General features: G+C 39.4%; 1 protein-coding gene and 1 long non-coding RNA gene across 6 annotated transcripts in view; one reads left to right on the top strand and one right to left on the bottom strand.

Moving 5' to 3' along the window:
• Positions 1–20,497, bottom strand: part of LOC108245704 — a 541,596-nt gene that overhangs the window by 128,236 nt on the left and 392,863 nt on the right. The window lies entirely within an intron of this gene.
• LOC108245699 (beta-1,3-galactosyltransferase 1-like) overlaps positions 1–20,497 on the top strand; it is a 185,337-nt gene that overhangs the window by 55,647 nt on the left and 109,193 nt on the right. For 2 of the 5 annotated variants that reach the window (XM_025009726.2, XM_025009723.2), the window contains exons 2-4: positions 1,409–1,505; positions 8,565–8,670; positions 8,951–9,218. The gene's annotated coding sequence lies outside the window, so the exon portion shown is untranslated. The remainder of the gene's footprint in view (positions 1–1,408; positions 1,506–8,564; positions 8,671–8,950; positions 9,219–20,497) is intronic. The other 3 variants (XM_017432817.3, XM_017432814.3, XM_025009724.2) reach the window with 2 other exon arrangements.

The raw sequence follows: 20,497 nt of genomic DNA, 5'->3' as shown, positions 1-20,497 counted from the left end.
TTCGCCAGCCGACCGTGATTTAGTAAAATAAAAGATGAAAGTTAACAGGAAAGTTGAAAATATGGCTATTTATTATGTGATATTTGTGCCAAATATTTACAGAACTACATTTTACAAAAAGGCACTTTTGAAATATGTTTTTAAACAAAACTACAATTAAAATAAATACAAATTGTTTGCACCTAATTTGAATTCTAAATTAAGACACATTTACAAATAAAGTAAATTATCATAAATGAAAAAGGCACCAAGACATGACTCACGTCAAGGCCAATTAATAACAACAGAGAACTCTGAAAAACAGAGAGATGCTGTACTTTACTGTGCTTTTTGTGGCACAGGCTTCATGTTGGATCACTATATGTAACAGCAAAACAAAGCATATCCAATGCTGAATTTAATAGCATCATTTTACTGGTAAACAAGGATAAATTAGCACGAGTCATATTAATATTTTCACTAAGCACAAAACATGCTTACCATATTCGGTCTTGTAAAGCCCCCCGTTGAATTTTGGCTCAGCTAACCATTTTTGGTTAAACCCGCTGATATTTATTGCTGTGGCTCCAGCGACCTGCTAACTCCAGGTAGCTGAAGGAGACTCAGCCTCAGGGCTCATTAGAGTTGCGCGGGGCTCTGCAAACGGCGCGCGGACCTGAGCGCGTGGTGGAGATGTTTATATTTCGCGCTTATGTCGGAGCAGTATTCTCTGGCAAGTTACAAAAGGTGCACAACGTGACACCGCGTGGGACCTTCGCGCAGGGACGGGTACATCATGATTGTGTCACTGTTGGCGCGAGCGAGAGGTAGCGGTTTTGGGGGTGCGGGTGGAAAAAGATGTGTAAAAAAATGAAGTTTTTATAATAAACAAGCAGAGCTTAGCCTGGGGGCCGGGTCAGCAAAGCCTGGCGGCCCGCCAGGCTAATAAACGCTGGAGGAAACCCTGATGTTGTATTGTACTGTGTATTATATCATACCATATTGCATTGTTTGTATATCATGTTGTAATGTATTGTATCTAATGTATTCTTTGTATGATGTTGTATCATATTGTATTGTTTTGGTTATTCTACATATACATATCCAAAAATATAGCATAATTTAAGTTGACTCAGTTGAATAATTAAAAAGACATAACCAACATGAAAAAAATAGCAATTTTGCAATGAAAGGCCTCTTATTCTAACAAATGATGGGTACTGCTTTATTATATGCTACAAAGCATCAGCAGCATCCAGTAGTGGTTTGTGTGTCACAACACTGTGAGATGTGCCAACTCATAATTTGACCAAGTTTTTCCATTTTAAATAAGTACAAAAAGTAATCACTAAAAAAGTAAGAAATGTTTAATGCATCTCTCAATCATTTGAACTGTTTTGAGTTTGATCTATGCTCGCTTCCTTTACAGGGGCACTTGGAGGTTGCGTCCCCTGCCAAGAAAGGCATCTGGATCCACACCATAATTTAATGGATTCTGCTATGCTCCACCTCTCCTTTAAGATTCAGTAAGTTGAACCGGATATTCATGTGTACTCGCTGTCTGACGGATAAACAGAATGTTGCCTTCATTGATGTTTTGACTGAAGACTAAATGTGTCCAAAATTGATCAGTTTAGGTTGTAGAGCTTTCAAGTTTTTTCAGCGTGTGACCTTTCAGTGTGAGCACATTTGAATGTCAGTGGAACTTGTTTGCTGGTCTTCTCAAAGTGTGTGTGCAATATTTTGTGGGAAATGTGTGTGTTTGTTTGAAATGACAAATCAATTTCTAGTTTTTCACGAGGCACATGTATTCAGATGTTCAGGAGGAAAAAAATAGGCATTATAAGCACTGCTTGTGGGGAAAAATTGCCATTGTATAACTGTTCCTAAGATGGAGAGTGCTTCAGCTCTGTGTGCTATATAAGTAGCTGCTGTGAATTGTTACTTGGTCTTTTTTGGTATATTCATCATTGCAAATTACTGTGCTTGTACAGGCTGCACAAACTCCAGCCTCAAGAATGTTGAGTCTACATCTTCTCTTGACCCCAGAGGAGTGGTTCAACCATAATGAAGTTGGATTCTGTGTAGAACTTAGAAATCATTAATATCCTACCTGTTGTAAATTTGGAGAAAGATTGATGAGTTACCAGCTAATTTGTATGGAGTCGAGACCAAAGCAGGTTGCAGCCAACTTAAAACAACTCAAATCTTGGAAATTTTACAATTGTTCACCCCAATGCTAATACTTTAACCCTTATCCCACCGTCAATTTTGCATTGCAGTTATTTCTGCACAAATATTACAAAAGTTCTGTCAGATTTGACCCCTGAATGCCCTGGACATCCAGAAACATATGTATCTTTTAAGGAAACAAAAATGATGGAATCACCACTTGTGAAGAATGTTTCCTTATTGTTTAATGTTGTAAGACAAAAATAATTCAGCCATGCCAAATTTTTATTTTATTTTATTTTTTCAAAATTCTAATCTTTTAGCATTGAGAAACAATAAAAAAGAGAGAAATATAATTGTTGTAGGCACCCACAAATGCTTATTTAGTGGAAAAAAATATGAAATCACTCAATTCCAAGGAAAAAAGTATTGAATCATGAAAAATGCTTCCCGACTAGAACTTTGTTTCACCATTTCTGGCTTTGCTTATACAGCTTGAATACTCCAAGGCATGGACCTAACTAATGACAAACTGTCTTCTTCATCAATCTGGGTCCAACTGTCTCTTATTGCTGTTATCAGATCAGCTCTGCAGGTTGGAGCCCATTTCCTTCTTTTTCCACCAGAGATTTTCAGCTGGACTGAGATCCGGACTATTTGCAGGCCGTGCCTTTGACTTTATAGGAAGAAAGTTTTCACACGCTTTGCCCTATGGAAAGATGCATTGTTGAAAATTGAAATCATCATCACCAAACATCCTTTCAGCTGATGAAGATGTAATGACTGCAGTTTCAAACCGTGCCTTCACCTGACATGCAGGCCCAGATCATCAATAACTGAGGAAATTTACGTTTTCTTCAGAAATTTCTCTTTGGGTGTTAATGATGGCTTTTGATTGACTTTTCTGGATGTTAATCCCATTTCTTTTAGGTGATTTCTTACATTTCAGTCACAGACATTGACTCCATTTTCTGCCCATTTGTTTCGTGGCACATTTTCTATTTTCAAGACATTTTGCCTAAAGTTTTCTATCTTGATGTTTTGATGTCTTCCTCGGTCTAGCAGGCTGCTTCCCTTTTACAACCTTCTCATTTTGTTGGTACTTGGTCCAGGTTTTAGACACAGCTGACTGAGAACAACCAACATCTTTTGCAACATTTTGTAATAAGCTTCTGGAATAAGTTTCATAATCCTCTCCTTTGTTTTAGCTGACATTTCTCATATTGGAGCCATGATTCATGTTAATCCGCTTTGTGCATCAGATCTCCAAGATGTGAGCACTCTTTTTTTTTTTAACTGAAGACTAATTGGTAGATTTAATCTGATGCAGATTACAGAGTGATTCTATATGTTCTTCTGAAAAAAGCAACTGTGACTGACTACAACAATTATATGTATATTTGTTTTTCTTCTTTGTTTCTTCTTAACACCAGAAGGTTCAAATTTTTAAAAAGTGTATTTTTGTGGCATCTTTTTCCCTGCAAAATTAAACAATTGAAAGAACATCCTTCAAGAGCGCTGATTCCATAATTTTTTGCCAGGGGTTGTATTATAATTTAATTTGATTCAGACTTGATGCAAAATAAAAAGTAACAGAGAACTGAATAACATCTCCCAATGTGAAAAAAACAAACAAAAGTGAATCACTGAAACTTCTCAGCTAACTGAGTTCTCTTATGAGAAATTGATGCTTGATTTATATCAGGGATATTGAGTAAATATACTAATGACTAGCCAAAGTGATTTTCAAAACAAGGCTTAAATAGTAGAACTACCTGCCATACCTCCTCTCAGCTCCTACACTGCAGCTGTCTGAACAACAACACCAAAAGCTTTTTTCTGTGCAGCTAGTTTAAATTAAACAGGCAGGTTTTTGCTTCTGTGTGTTTTTGTGAACCAGCCATGGACTATTTTTGATGTAGAGTATTTGGTTCGTATCTATCTGCTTCATATTTGTTGTCGCTGGTCACAAAAATGCAGCTAAATTAAATGTGCACCCTCCCTGGGAGCAGTGATCATCTGTGATGGACGTATTTGTCATCAGTTCATCGTACCGGTCCAAAATATCTGTACCAAACTGACGGGGTACGAATACACACCCCTAGTAGACAACTATGGAGTATGAAACTGATGGCAAAGTAAAGGTTTTTATGCAGTTGTGGTAAAAGACAGCGATCATCACTTCTACCTGACAGAAACCCTTTCTCTAAATTGAAGCTGTTCAAGAAGATATTTACAGCAAGAAAGATATTTATTATTTATAACTTTTACTCAGAAATCCACTTCAGTACGACTGATTTTTAATTTTTTTTTTTTTATTATTTAATGCGCTAATTTAAAAAACATTTTCAAAAAATGAACTAAAAATGAACTGTGAACAGGTTGTTTTCAACAGAAGGACTAATTCTCTCATTTTGAGTCTGTGACACGTGGACCTTTTGTCTAAGATATTCATTTTTTTAATATTAAATCACTTTTTTTAATCAATGGCAGTCAAATTAAAAAGTTATTAGAAGCCTCTAAAATCTCCAAAGATGATGTGTAGCGATTAGGTCTGGGCCTGCATGGGATTCAGATTGGTCTGATAACCATGAGTCGAAATGCCACGGTTTCAGAACATGATGGTAATAAAACAAAATTCTAAAAGATATCATATGGCCTAGTATGCAGCCTAAATATCTCACAATGAATAATAATCTTTATAAATAATAATTATACTGCACATACTTTTCTTGGATGCACATTTAAGTAAAGTATAACAGGTAAATGTGTTAACAATTGCTCTGTTTAAAATCTGTCAGTTATTTCATGTCAGGACGTCGATTTTATTTCACTGTCAGCTATTGATTTTTTGAAGAGCAAGGCTAAACTCTTAGATTAATAAGTCATGAGATAGAATTATAAATCAGTCTCAGCGAAACCACCAGAGAGCCAGCAGGCTGTTTTGAAAAGTGGGTGATTTAAAAAAAAAAAAAAAAAAAAGAACCCAAAACAAACATGTACACGAAGATGGAAGCTCTGACGAAAAATATAAAATAAGCAACTAATTTTAGATGTAGCTATAAAATTAAACATGTTTATCGCACAAATATTACTTCTCCACTGCCGTTCCCCCATTTTATAAAGGTATACTGGAAATGTGACAAGCTGATGTCAGCTAGATGAGTAGCCTCAGTCGTGAGTCTTTAGAAAATGGACTAGCAGCTAACACTTGTAAGATGAAAAGTTTAAGGAAACTACCTTTTTCTGCTACTGTACACAGCTGACTGTCAGCCACATACTGTATGACCGGAGAAAATGTAGTGGTTTTTTTTTTTTTTTACACATGACTTTTTAAAACCATAATAAGCCTTGAAACCAGTAATCAACGCATTCCTATTTATTATACAAAAAAGATGTCAAGCAATTCTTGTTAGCTAATTCTGTATACCAGGGGTGTCAAACCCAGTGACGCAATGGGGCCAAAATTAAAAATTTTGTCCTAGCCAAGGGCCAATCACCAATCATATTTATTAAAAATTACCTAAATTAACCTTGGTTTTAGATGTATTATGTCAAATCATTCATATAGAAATATCAATGAGCTTTTCCCAGTTACAGATTATACAGAATTTAGAGCAAACATACTTTAATGAACACAGACAAATAGATCAAACTTCAAAAGGCACATCATTAGCAGTCATTTCTTACGCCTCACTCAGCTTTTAAATTAATATTTAACATTAAAACAGATTTTTTTTTTAAAAAAGCCATCAACAAAAACCTGATCATACAGAAATTAAAACTATATATTGTTGGCTTCTAAGTCACTGACGAGAGAAAACTTCACTATTTAGGCTCAGTTTTTTTAAGCAAAATAAGAATCAGAGACTTGATCTGTCCCAGACTAGAGGGCCGGACCTAATGAAATCTAAACGTTATCTTGGGGGCTGGATGTAACGTTACATAGAGCCGGATCTGGCCCGCGGGCCTTGAGTTTGACACGTGTGCTGTATACCAAAGTATTCTGGGATGAGAGTTCAAAGGTATCAAAACCTATAAACCATCCAACCTGAGGGTGAATCTTCTGTTAACGCTCATTCGCTCATGTCAGAAACTAATCAACACCTTCTCTACTGATTCTCTCTTGCCTTTTATTTCTTTTCATCACTTTTGCTTTTTTTTTTTTCATTCATACATATTTAGTTGGGATCTGTATTATATGGATGCGTTTCGATTTTGCATAATTTCTTTCTGGAGTATGTACTTTGTTTTACTAAACCTTATTGCTTCTTTTTGTGTTTTGTACTTGCTGAATTGTTTTTTTACCCCCTTCTTTTTAGGTGTACAAAATACCTCTATTTATTGTTGTATATTATGACATTTTGTCTAAAATCTAGCTATTGCTTCATGTGGGTGTAGAGGTTCAGTGCAAACCTTGGTATGAGGGTCACAGTGCAGTGCAGGTTTGGCACAACAGTGGGAAAGAATGCCGAATGATAGTTTCTTTTTTTTTTTTTTTCCTAAACAGAGCTGAGACTGAAAAACAAATCACATTTTCTAACAGGAAGGGGTTGGGTTGTTCCAATGGTATTTTCACTTGAAACAAACAAACAAAAAAAAGCTACAACAACAAAAAAAGTCCCATTGGACAGTCTGTCAGACAGGCCAAGTGTCAAACAGAAAGTTTGATAAACTCCAGAAAGTTATCTCTTTCTTTAGCTAAGAAAATATTACAAAAATAAATACAAAAAAAAGGAACAAGGAGCGCTTGCTTCAAATAATTTGACCTTGAATTACAAACTTAAAAGCAATAAAGAACTGAATAACACCACTCATTGCGAAAATACAAAATAAATAGAACGTGAAACACCCACACTAAGCTTCTCAGCAAATGAGTGTTACTATGGGGAAGTGACTTTTGATATCAGGGATATCAAATAAACAAAAAAAGCCTGCCTTAGAGCATTTCAAAGTGAGCATTTTTTGATATAACTGCTTGCCGTTCGGGCACCTGTTGTCACTTTTCACTGTTGCTACAACCGAGAAACTTTTCCACTCAGCGGACTTGATGGTTCTGCATGTTATTATGAACCATACTGGGATTTATTGATGGAGAGTGCTTTAGTTAGTCTCCTTCTGCTTCTTTTCTGTCATGGCTGCAAGCAAAATGGAGTTAATGATGATGTGTGCTCGCTCCCAGATGGCAGCGACAATCGTGTGACCGACGTATTGTCCTGTCACTCGCATGGACCCGTCCAAAACATCCTCACCTTAGTGGTTCTGTATAAATACATGTGCTGTTACACCCCTGTTGCTTCATATTCTTACAGTTAGCAGAGAAGTTCTTAAACTTCAAGTTGCACGTTTCAGATTTTCTTTTTTAAATTTTATGTAGTTGAAAGTAGTAATTAAAAAAAATTGCTTACTACCAATGGGCTTCAAAATGAAATCAATTTGTTCTGAAGACGAGCACAGGCATCCTCGTTGTTGTTTTGCCCCCCTCCTCCCAAACCACCTCCAGGAATGAGGCACATAATTGAGCAGAGAGGAGAGCGAGGCTGAAAGCTTCGGCATTGACGTGTGAAGCACAGCAGTTTGCTTCTACTAAGAAATGTTTTGCTCCCTCTCAAAGTCATTTAGTTATTATTTCGATTACGACTGTTCCCCCACAGTAATAAAAACATAAAAAAACAACCAACAACAACATTGTGCTCCTCTTAGTCTGAAATCCAAACACGAAAAAAGGAGATGAGAAGTTTGAAACACGACGTCTGACAACGCTGAACTGGAACAACGGAGGGAATGAAAACTACAAAGGGAAGCAGCGAGGAGTGCATACTAAGAGGGAGATCTAGAGACCTCACGGAAGGGAAAAAAAAAAAAACCTGGTTTGCACAGCGCTCATCCTCCACAGCCTCTCCATGCATACATGAATACAGATGGCAGCGTGAAATCAGTGCAGCTAAGAAGTAGTCTGGCACAAGATGTTGCTGCTAATCAGTTCCCTCAGCCGCTGTCCAAGCCTGCATACAAACACATCACTGTGTGTCTGGGCACAACAGTCATCCTGCCTGATGTGTACTTTAGCAATTGCTTTACTCTATTCATCCATCACCCACACAGTTCCACTGGAAATACGTTCCGTGTGGTTTATTACTTGATACAGCCACTAGATTTAGTTTTGCATATTGACAGCTCCTCGGCTCGGTAATATTATTCCCCTACGTGTTTTACTATAAAATCTCATAACGAATTAGCTCCACTTTCTTTTCTTTTTTTTTTTTCTGTTGGTGGGGGTTTGTCACAGTCTAATCAGTGCATCAACTCGAGCTGCTCCATCAAGTGAAATAAAAAGTAAATCAGTCGGCGTATTCGAAAAGGGAAAATCTACCGCCGCTCGTGAGAGAATTTTCTTTTTTTTTTTTTTTTAGGGAGGAGGATAAAGGTGACTGAGAGCACTCCGGGGAGTTTCCTGCGGATGACTTGACATTTTCTGCTTCATAAATTTTGACGCCGCTACCAAGTTTGAGAGCAGAGGTATGCTTTCAAAAATGCCCGTAAATAAACACTGTAAATGCGAGGAGAGAAAAAAAAATTGGAGCGTTCAGTAGGTGTTTCAGAGATGTTTATGCTCAATCAAAACCAAATACTATTTTCAGCATTGAAAGCATTATTGGAACAGATGGGAACATAATATCAGCACCAAAAAATGCATCTTTTTAGAGACATTTTCTTATAAGAACCTATTCCAGGCTTGTATTTAAATATAGGCTGTCAGCGTCTTGTCAGCTGCCTCGTTGTTTCTGCTCCCAATTAGAAACCCAAACTGCAGACACGCAGCCGACCTGAAACCGGATCCATGAAGGGGAAGCCTTCCTTCTGCCCGTCTTGTCTCTTGCTTCACCTCACCTGTGCTCGAGCTGAGCTTAAATCACCATCGGGCGTGATGGACCATGAATGAGCCTGCTGTTCACACTGCGCGGAGGAGAGGTCCATTCCAGATGTCCGTCTGAACGGAGCGGCACAGCTGGGCGCAGAGTTCTGTTTCATTCCCGAGACAGAAAATGTTGCATCAAAACATTCCAGTAAGTAGTTTGAAGGAAAGTAATTTGAGATGTAACAGTGAGTTCACAAAGGTTCTCTTCGTGCTGTAGCGAATAGAAACAAACAAACAATAAAACTTCAGCCTGCTTCTGAGAATGTGAAAAACTTTATTGTTGCTTGTGCACCCTCAGACAATCAGCGTTCTAGTAAATCTTAAGTGAAATGCATGTTAATGTAGTTGTCATTTGTTTGAAGAAAGATGTTGGGTGTTTGGGGGAGCTAATTTGAACATTTAAGTTGGCTAAAGTCAATGCAAAGGGTTATTTTAAGGTCTGAAATGAAATATGTGGGCAAGCACTAATTTGATGGTTCAAAAACATGACAAATACTCATTATTTGGCATCTCTTAGACAAAAATAATCCCAGCTCAGTCATTTCTTTTGAACAGGGATTAAAGTTCTCCCTCACCATGGCAGATTTTCATCATTTGTGAAAATGAGATTTGGGGAATAAGTCAAAGTTGTAGCCAATCAGAGCAGAGCAGGGGCAGGTGGTGCTTTCCGACGTTCAGTGTGCACAGGTGCCAACTTAGAGACTTTGTCGCTGTATTTAGTGAGTTTTCAGACCCATCGAGTGACTATTTTTTCATAAAAGCGACTAGAGACTTTTTCTGGTGTTTTTGGAGACTTTGGAAGACTGACGTGACAGCAAGTGTGGTTCTTTCCATCGAGCAGCGGGTGCAGCAGTGGGACCCTCCTCCATCCCACAGCGTCCCTCCAGCTGCAGGCAGAGCAGGAGAGATTCAGCCCACCGCATCCAGACGGTGCAAAACTGATGCTGACTGATTGATGATGGGATGGAAATGTAAAATGTCCTCTGTCTTCTACCTGTTTTGGTAGTTGATGTTGCTGTTTGCACCTAATAAATATGTGCAAAAATGTCACCGGGTTGTGATTCTAATGAAACCAAAGAGGCAAGTATTTTAATTATCAGAGGCATTTAGTAGTGGTTTATGTGGGTTGGTTGGTGCTAATTCCTAGTATATAAACAGTATGTGTGAAAATATTTGTGAGGCATGACCCTGATACACGATGATTAACAGCAGCCTGTAGAAGACAGTTCAGTTTAGGCCAGTGGCTCATCCTGCTCTCCACACCAGTGAAGGTTGTTCATATTCAGTGCAATAAATAACTTGCACTAAAAGGTTATGGAGATGGTTGAATATTTTGTACGACTACTTTATATCTGACTCAGGCCTTATAAAAACTGTTTATTGAATAGATTGAAAACACTAAAATGACAAAAGTAAATACAGAAAAGCTGTTAAAATCACCCTCTTCTTTTAAAATGTCATTGGCCTTGAGGATCGAAAAGATGCAGGTTAATGTCTTCCTACAACCTGAGCGCTTCGTTAGAGAACAGGATACTGTGTACGTTCACTAAGGCCATTATACAGTATGCTGATCTTTACATAAAAACTATTGAGAAAGGACAGATATGCAGAAAAATGGCTCTCAAATGTATGGGGGGGATGATCACGTAATATGATTAAATGTAAAAATAAATAAATCGGTCGAAAGATTTTTTTTCCTTTAATTCCTGTTTTTAAGTAAAATAAGTATTCTGTTAGCCCAGATTAAACTGACCAACAGTAGGATGTATTGGATGAAGATGCAGCTGGGGAATCACTGGTTTTCCCACCACCAGCCATGAAAGCTGACAATTTTGTCTAAGTGCAGGGAAAAATGTCCAAATGTATTGTCGTCACAGTCTCAATGTGAGCTATATCTGAACTGCAAATGGGGGGCTTGGAATGCAATAAAACAATGGCGGAAATGTTCTAAGTGCCATGGATTTATGCTCTGATCACAAGTCAGATGGGTCCTCACTGCCTCAGATTGCCAGTTTTGGTTTAGATCATTGATCCCCAAAGTTGGAACCACAATGTGAGTCGTAAAACACCAAGTGGAAGGACTTGAGAAGATCTACATAGTGATCCAGTCGCCGTATACTTAGCCATATTTGTTATAAAGAGATTAAAACGGTGGTCATAAATGCCTACAGGTAGTACAATGGTAGACAAGACTCTGATATTTGTCTTAGCAATGTTTGTTTACTTTAACTGGTAAAAGCCAGGTTCACAGAGTTTGTGAGACTTTTATTTTGTGGGTCGAAAGCTAAAACATTCGGAAGCCACTGATTTACATGCTGGTTACTGAGATTATAAAACACAGTGTCATAAATAGCATGATACCATTAAGACAGAGCAGTTCTGTTTTTTAAATGAGTATGAGCTTTCAACAGAGACTAAGAAATTTCTAAAAACAAAAAAAAAAAACAATTAAAAATGCCAATGCAGCTACTGTCCAAAATTCCAACAAACATCAACTTTCTTTTATGAAGTCCTGGAAAAATAATAAGAATTTGGGACTTACTTTTGTACTAAGCTAAGCTGACAAAATGTAAAAGTATTAATGTATAAAAAGTATAAAGAGGACCAAGATCAAAAGAAATGTCAAAGTTGCTGCCACTGGCTCGTTATGGTCACCATGGTGACACTTAATAAAGTCGGTAGACAAAAATGCAGAGCCTCAAACAAACAGTCAGTCAATGTGCAAAAACTAAAAATTGTATATAAAAAAAAATTGAATTAAGTAGCAGAAGCAATCAGTTGTCACACATGTTATTTCTTATATTTCTAGTGTTTTATGTAGGACATGACAAGTTAAAAAGAGTTAGTTTTGAAGAGACTGTTTTGAGCTGAAAGACAATGGAAGCCAATGAGCATAAGGTAGTTCTTATTATGCACTCTGGTGAGATTTGAGAGAAAACTAATGCCCCTTTTACACGGACCCTAACGGTCCCGGCTCCACTCTACTCGGCTCGCTTTGTGCGCGTTTATATCGGCATTTTTTCAAGGTCGGCCCTGCTTCTTTGGGCCCTGCTTCAGAGTAGGGCCAGCTGGGCCAGCCCTGCTTCGTGGGTGGCGCAAGCTTAGCTCCTGTTCACTCATTGGTCGTGGGTGTGACCAGATATAAGCATAAAGAGCGAACGGTAGGAATATAAACAGCAGCGTTGGCTTACCCTGCAATGTTCATGCCGTCTGTCCCCCAGCTGAAGGCGCTGTAAAGCCTGAAATCTCCGGTGGATAACAGCTGTCCTACTCCGTGAAACAATCCAAAGCATTTCTTCCACTGCGCCTCTCTTCCTGAAGTCTCAGGAGAATCCCCATAAGTTTAAAAAACCGCAACAACACAGGGCAAACGTTGTCCATAGCGCTTCCGTTGTTTACACAACTTGCGCCAAGTTGAGCGCACCTCCCCGTGGCCCCGCCCCCTGCAACACAAGGAGGCATTCCTCTGCTACCGACCAAACTGGCCGGTGGAGACGCGATGCATTCTTCATAGAGCCAAGCCGAGTAGAGTGGAGTAGAGACGGACTTCTGAATTAGAGCCAGTGTAAAAGGGGCATAAGTCTTATAGCAGTGAGAAACATAAAACAGAAACCGTTTGAGTGGCACCTCTTATTATACATGACTTTGACTGCCAATAAACACATCTAGTCAAATTACAAATTAAAGAGTAGTCATTTAATGTTGTTTGTCTATATCAATTTTTGACAATTCTTGCAGTGTTAAATGGTGTTTAAAATGCTAAACTGGGGAACTGAAAAATGCGCCAACACGCGCTTTGTTTTTATTCCAACGCCTTGTTTTTACTGCATTGCACATTAGACGTTAACTGTAATAACATTACTGATGTAATGATGCCTTTTACCTTCTGGTGGCAGGCAATAATTAACAAACAACTGAATACCCATATGATGCTGAACTGACGATCCATGAAATCCAAAGGCAAGAACTTCCAACCAATTTTATTAGACTCTGGGCTTTTGTACAGTACACTTTGTCTTTCAGTCTGCTATAATCTTCCTTGTTTAGACTCCCAGGATGTTGTTTTTTACCGTTTAGGCTTGGTATTGCTTTTGGCCATCTGGTACAAAGTCGTCCACAACATTTTGTTTGGGTATCCCGCAGGATACACAGTGAGGGTAGTTACAGGAAGAGAGATATGTTTGCACTCAATTAGAACAAAGGACACGCACCCTGATATTGTCGTGAATGGTTGTCACAACTTAAATTTTCAGCCATGAAGGAAAAGAAAGCATCCAGTGCATCCATCATAAAGAGTGATTACTGCCCTATGTAGGAGTAGTTTGGCTCAGATTTTAAATAAATAAAAATAAAGGTTTCTTAACAGGCTTTCAAAATACTGTCTGGTCCATGACAAACGGCAGATTTTTGAACTGTGCTCTGATAACAAGCTGAGTGGTCCCTCTCCTCTTTAGTACAGAGGACATGGCATCTGTGGTCTCCAAAAACAATGTCAGATTGTGATTCCTCTGACCTCAGAACAGTTCTCCTCTTTGCCTCAGTCCATTATAAATGAGCTTTGGTTCAGAGAAGATGGCCGACTTCACATCTGGCTTCTTCTCTGCCTGATAGAGCTTTCAGCAGCAGCTGCCATCAAATTTAAATTATCATATTTTTTTTCACAAAAAAAAATACAATTTCTCAGATTAAAGATTTGATGTGTTTACTATGTTTCATTGCAAATAAAATATGGGTTTATGAGGTTTGCAAATCATTGCGTTGTGTTAGTATTTTGTTTTACACAATGTCCCAACTTCTTTGGAATTGGGTTGTATGTAAACTGTAGGTAGACTTTTAAAGAACTTTACAGGTGAATGATTGGTAAATCAAAGTACTGAGGCTGATCACTGATAGTGGCTTTTCATTGAGCTCGTAAGCATCCTTAACTCCGGGTTAAGATACTCAGAATTGATTGAAGTCATTGTTATCAGCTGTTGTGGAACCAACTATTCAAATTTTTACCGCTTTGACTACATTAACTAAGGTAAACTCAGTTTGTAGAGTCTCCTTTAGTTTTTTTTATATAAAAGATGATCGCCTGCTTTATTTACACTTTCAAGAATTGGGTCAAATCAAGATAGTCTCCACTTTTTGTCTGCACTTAACAAACTTACATTTATGTCAGCACAGGTAGTATTCTTTATTTATTTCCGTACTTGAAGTTTTGCTCAGTCCTTCTGGAAAGCACTGAGACAGTAAGTTGTGAAAGTATTGATCGAGCTAATGGGACATTAAAGCTACTCTTGAATTTGATGCTTGCATTGAGAATAACTATTACATATTCTTTTTTAATTGCTTAATTGAGCCATTTGTTTTCTGCTGTCTGTCTAGATGCTTAATCATTGTTATGTTCAGCTCATATATACTGACATAAATGTGATAAATGTGTAAATAAATTACTCCAAATATGCCACAGTGCTGGCTTTTATTGATATCTTTAATGTTTTGGCTGCTTAGGTAGTTATAGTTGGTAACGCGGGGCTTCAAGAAGCTTTTTAGTGAAATTAATCAAAGACAACTGCAGTGTCGCCTCTCTTGTCTTGGTAAAGGTTGCCAACAAAAACACTTTTATGTTCTCCTCTCCTATGCTTCCTGTAATCAGCCTGTTTTGGACATTCTTCCTATCTGAGAGTCAGCTGAACCGAGGGCCAAGTTGACCGCCGTGTGATCCGGGCTGCCTCTGTGTTCGCGAAGCTGCTTCCCCCGGCAAATGTGCATTGAAATGCATTATAGATGATTTGTGATGATTAAACAGCTCGGCGGGATGGAAGAACCGAGGGCAGGCGAGGGGGGCAGAGGGGGATGAAGACGGGGCGACACATTTTCATTTATTCACGCACCTTATTAGCAGCTTGGTGCTTCAAATCAGATTGAGGGAAGGAGGGGAATCACTCACAGTGGAGTGTGTGCTTGTTTTGTCCAATATAAATGTGTTTTATTTGGATGCTATCTGGACTCTAAAGACCCCCCGTTCTTCTCCCTTGTCAGCCATCCGTCTTCAGAGCATGTGTTTGGTTTTCATAGCGGCAGCGAGTCAACCACCTGGAGGGGGAGATGCCTGGGTGGCACTTTGACACGCTGTTTGCAGCTGACAGGTTCAGGATAATCACTTCAACACTCCCATGAAATTTCCTAATAAGCTGTTCGCCAAATGTCAATCCAGCTTTACCTGCACGAGGTGTGACTGTGAATTCACAAGGATTTCTCTCTTCTTTTTTTTACACTTCCTCCCCACCTTCTTTCTCCTGTGCCCCCTCACTCTGATTTGACAGCTGTTGTTCTTAATTTTCTCCCTGGCTATTTTCAGAGGATCCATCTGGCGCTGCTCGGGGTGTAGGACTGATGGGAACAGCACTCACATACCCACACACAGACATCCAATGCTTTAAAACACCTGGGAAAGAAAAGTTTTCTCTTTGTCTTTCTTTCCTTTTGGTTTCAGAAGAATTCCTGCATCAAGTACTACCAGTGCATTTGAATGCAACTAGAGAAGAAGTAAAAGTTGTCACAGAGTGTGCATATTTCTGTAATTCACCCCCAAGCTGTTAATTTTAACATTCCATCCATTTTCAACAGTTTATTCGAGGTCAGGGAGCAGTTTGAGAAGAGACGCCCAGACATCTCTTTTCCCACTGACATTCTTTGGCTCATTCTGGGTGATACAGAGGTGTTCCAAGGCCAGAGAGGGTATATAATCTCTAAAGGAAGGCAACCAGGAGGCATCCTAATGAGGTACCCTCACCACCTCAGCTGACTCCTTTGGAGGATCAGCAGCTACTCATAGATGTCTAAAGCTGAGCCTGACCACAGAGGAAGCTCATTTCAGTCAGTATTCTTCTTTTTGTGCTCATTATCAAAGACCATAGGTGAGGGTTAGAGAGAGTATTGACCAGTAAATCCAAAGGTTTGCCTTTGGACTTATACCAGAGCAACACCCTAATTACTGCAAATGAAGCTCTGATTTCTTTTTTCATCATGCCATCACTCATGAACAAGACTCACATACTTGGGGTAGTATCTTTCTTGGCTTCTGCTGCAAATTGACCAGTAAATCCAAAGATGTGCCTTTTGGATCAGTTCTACACCGTGACAGACCAGAGTAACGCCCTCATTGCAGCAAATGAAGCTCCGATCCATTGGTCCATCTCTTGCTCCATCTTGCCATCGCTCAAGACTCTCAGATACTTGAACTCCACCCTTTAAGATAAAGACTCCTCAGTCCAGAAGAAACATTCCACCATTTTATGGTCAACACTGGCCTCCATGTTGGAGGCGCTAACTGTCACTCTGGATGCTTAACACTTACCTGTGAACCGCTCCAGTACACGCTGAAGGTCATGCCTTAAAGCTGCCAACATAACCACATGACCTGCAACAAGCCGAATGCCTTAATCTTTGTAGACATAATGGGTTTGGATGGAAGTTGCTGACATGGGTTAGCTTTCTTAAAAATTGCTCAATGTTGTCCTAAACAATTTACATTTTTCCGTTCTGCTGTAGAAATTTTAAAAAAGGCCAATAAAAATTTCTGCTCTTCCTATCTGCGCTTCTACTCACTTTTCTTTTCCAGCATGTTTTTGTTAGTGCTGTGCCGTGGGCAGTTTGGTTTCTGTCTGCTTCCAAGTGCAGATTATTCCTAGTTGGGAGTCATGTTTGTTTTCACAAAGAACTGACAGAGCAACCCTCTTTTCCACCCTTCCTCCAATGCTCTTTAATTCGCACTCCCCCTTGTTTCCCCTGTAGGTTTGCGGTTCTTTGATCTCGGAGGGGTTAACGACAGCTCTAATCCTATCGATCCAGAAAACAGATCCTTCCTAATCCTGTATCTGGGAAGTTGGGCATTGTGATGTGTGCAGCAGCTTTCAGAAGCCAGCTATAAGCAGCAGAAGAGTCAGCGGTTTATAGGAATGTTACTTGGTTTTCTTGCGGAGGATGGCTCGGTCATTCTCAAAGTGGTGTTCTCGTGGACTCGGCAGTCAAAGAAAATGCCAAAAACGGAAGAGCGTTTCCAGATGAGCCATGGGGAATGAGTCAGAGTTCTCTCGCTTGCCTCTCTTTCAGCTTTTCCACTCTGCCTTTCGCCTTGGTTTGTGGGCTGTTACACGCCGTCTCTCCTGAGTTTTGCTTCTATACCTTTCCACTTATTTCTCCTTTGAACTGATCCTTTTTGTTTTCTTCTCTGTTAGTTCTCATCGCCTGTCTTCTCACCCACTGTCTGTCCTCTGAGTCCTGCACTAGGCGCAGCTGTGTGATGCCAAAAACTTGCGACAGTGGCCCGCCACGACCAACACTCATCCGTGCCAGTTAATGACACTTCGAGGCATCCTACGATGCACATCAGTGCGGCTGCCAGGCCGAGCGCCGGCTGAATCAGCGGTAAAAAAGTCACACTTTGGCAGCGCTCCCGGGCCCGGGTGCATTGGAGGTGACATCAGCGACTCTGGATGATACTGTTCTGGCAGCCTCTGCCTCCCACACTCTGTCACTATCATCGATTTTCACAGCTGATGTTGTGACAGAGGGGGGAGGATTTTGAAATTTTAAGAGATAAACTAGATATATTTGGCAGGGATGTCAAAGTCGTCGTGAAGGGGAAAGAAAGCCTTTGTTGGAAAACCTTTCTGGCACTGAGTGAATTTACTCAAAACTTATGCAGCCAAAACAACTTATTTACATACGTTATATAGCTTGTGTCCCAATCTTTGTTGGTGACTTTTGAAATGAGAACATTTCGAATAGTCACACAAATTAAAAGTACATACAGATCTCTATCCTCACTCGAGCTAACAGCCTGATTTTCTATGATCATATTTTTGCCCACAGGCAAAGTACACAGGCAGCCAAGCCAAATGAAAGGTTTTATTATCGCAGCGATACTCCTGGGATCTCTTTTCACTGTCGCTGCAGATAGTGTGTTTTCACAAGTCAGAATGGTGGTCCCATGTGAAAAGGGTTCATTAACCTGCTGTGAACAAATTATCCATTCAATCTAATGGGAGATACCATGTTTAATGGAGAATCCTTTGACCAGTTCCTAAGAGAATTTCACACCTAAATACAAGAGAAATTAATCATGTTGAAAATTCCTGCATTGGGTTATGTACATAGGAAGACACTTATTCCTGACAAGAGGTGAACTTTTTTTTGTGAGAATTGGACACCTTCTGTGGGTTAAACCTCCTTGGACTTGATTTTATTTTAATCAGTCTAATTCATAGTTCAGAGTTAAGTGGCTTCAACAAACAAACAAAGACTGAACTGAAAAATGAGTGAAAAAAAGCATTCAAGGTTCAAAGAAAGACATTAGAAAGCCTCAACTTTCGATCAAGATTACAGGAAAGTGTGGCTGTTTGGAAGTAAAATATAAGGCCCTCATTCACACTAGATGTCAACCACACTACAACCTTAATGACTGGCACAAGCTACTGGAATGTGGCTAAATTGTGGTAAATTCGGAAAACCTTCATCAATGTGAAGGCAATCATGACACTACTATGTTCATAGTACTTGCCAAAAAAATGCATTTTATCCTTTCCTCTATGCCCTCACATTTCAATATGCCTGTCCTGGCACCTCTCTCTTGAAAAACATAAGATGCAGGTACACTCCAGATCTTGCCATGAGTATCATATTTGCACTAGGTTGTTTCTATGAACTAACTTCTGTCAGCCACACCAGTGTGGGCAGGTCCCATTTCATGAATACACTGCCACCACGCTCCCTGTGCTCCACCCAGGACCACGATGCGCTGCCACCATCACTTCTGTCAGCCCACCCCAGGGCAGCTGTGGCTACATTGTAGCTTACCGCCATCAGTGTGTGAATGTGTGGATGAATGGGTGAATGATTGTAGTGTAAAGCGCTTTGGAGTCCTTGGACTAGATAAAGCGCTATATAAGTGCAAGCTATTTACCATTTACCATGATGATTAACCACCACAATCGACCACAATCAGCCGTACATTAAGAATACTAGATGTTGAGTCCCCAACCTTCTCTTGTTGTTGGGATTTTGGGCCAGCAGAACCCAGTTTGTGGACACTGCCATGTTGTTCTTTTGGAACCAGAGTTTGCACACTAGGGATGTGGGGCTTTAAGTTCACAATCTTCTTACCTCTTCTTGTTTATGGTGATGTTCTGCATATGAATGCCTCGACTCAACATCTCCAATCATTGAATACTGTTTACTACTGTGGTTTGAGGTTTGTAACGGGCTGCAGATGCCTTACGCATCATCATCAAAGCTGATTGGCCTCCTCTGAGTGTCCAGATATTGTCAATGGATGACTTTGATTTATAAAACTCTGCTTGGCTAAGCTCTGTCTTACTTGAAGTATCTCTTACAAAGAACTAACAGTTGCTATGCTCTTCACTACAACATTTTCCTTTTGCTTGTTGCCCGTGTTTGGACAGAAAGGGGGAAACAAACATGGAATCATCTCCAGTCGGAACTCAAAATATTGGATCTTATTTCTTTGAAATTATTTTGAGCATTTCTTAATAATAATAAGCAATGTCAATCTAATAATCAGTGCCAGTGTTTTTAAATAATGTTTTTTTTTTCCTCCTCTAGTTTCATTGTTCAAATGATTGCCCTTTTGTTGTGTTTGTGACTTGTGTAACGCTCTTCTGACGTGTGCTGTAGACTTTTTGCCCAGGTCGTCGTTGCAAATGAGATCCTGAACTCAGTGGGCTTTTAAATCTGGTTAAATAAAGGAGATGAAAACATGACCATTATTTTGAGCACAAAAGAAATAATTACAGCTAAGCGTATCAGAAAAATGTGAATTTAGGCATACAGCAGCAAGGTAAGAACTACAAGAGTCAACACCTAAAAAAAAAAAAAAAAATCTGATGTGTTTTTTAATTTATTTAGTTTTTGATCAAAGGCAATGTCTGTCCAGTTCATTTAAATGGAGGGGACGGAACTTCAAACAGGCTCGTGGACACGCTGGTCCTGTTCCAGCTTCAACTTTGAGTTCCAGTCACATTTAGTCTTTGTGTAATGGTCATTGCCACAACCTCATAACAGAATTTTTGTGTATACTCAAAACCTTCTTGGACCTATCACATCTCATGGATTCTTAATACTTCCCTGAAGCATCACCAAGGTCCTGTAAAAACCCTACATGTTCTAGCTGAATTTGTTAGTTGTAGCGGGGTTTTCATCCATTTTGAAGAGGATCTTCAGACCTTTTAAAGAGCAAAGTGATTACAAAATAATCTTTACACAATTGAATCTCAATAACATCAATATCATATATCTGTCGACAAAGTGAAATTTAACTCGGTGGATTTTATGAAAAAACGAATTTTGACCAAAAATTTTTAAGCGTCTGCTATGAACCGAAAGTTCCAATCGCGCGCTCGGTAACTCTTGGAAATCGTC

This window comes from Kryptolebias marmoratus, linkage group LG23, assembly GCF_001649575.2.
Source record: "Kryptolebias marmoratus isolate JLee-2015 linkage group LG23, ASM164957v2, whole genome shotgun sequence".
Lineage (NCBI taxonomy): Eukaryota > Metazoa > Chordata > Actinopteri > Cyprinodontiformes > Rivulidae > Kryptolebias > Kryptolebias marmoratus.
The sequence above is the reverse complement of the archived record's forward strand: the minus strand, read 5'-3'. Positions and strand labels throughout refer to the sequence as shown.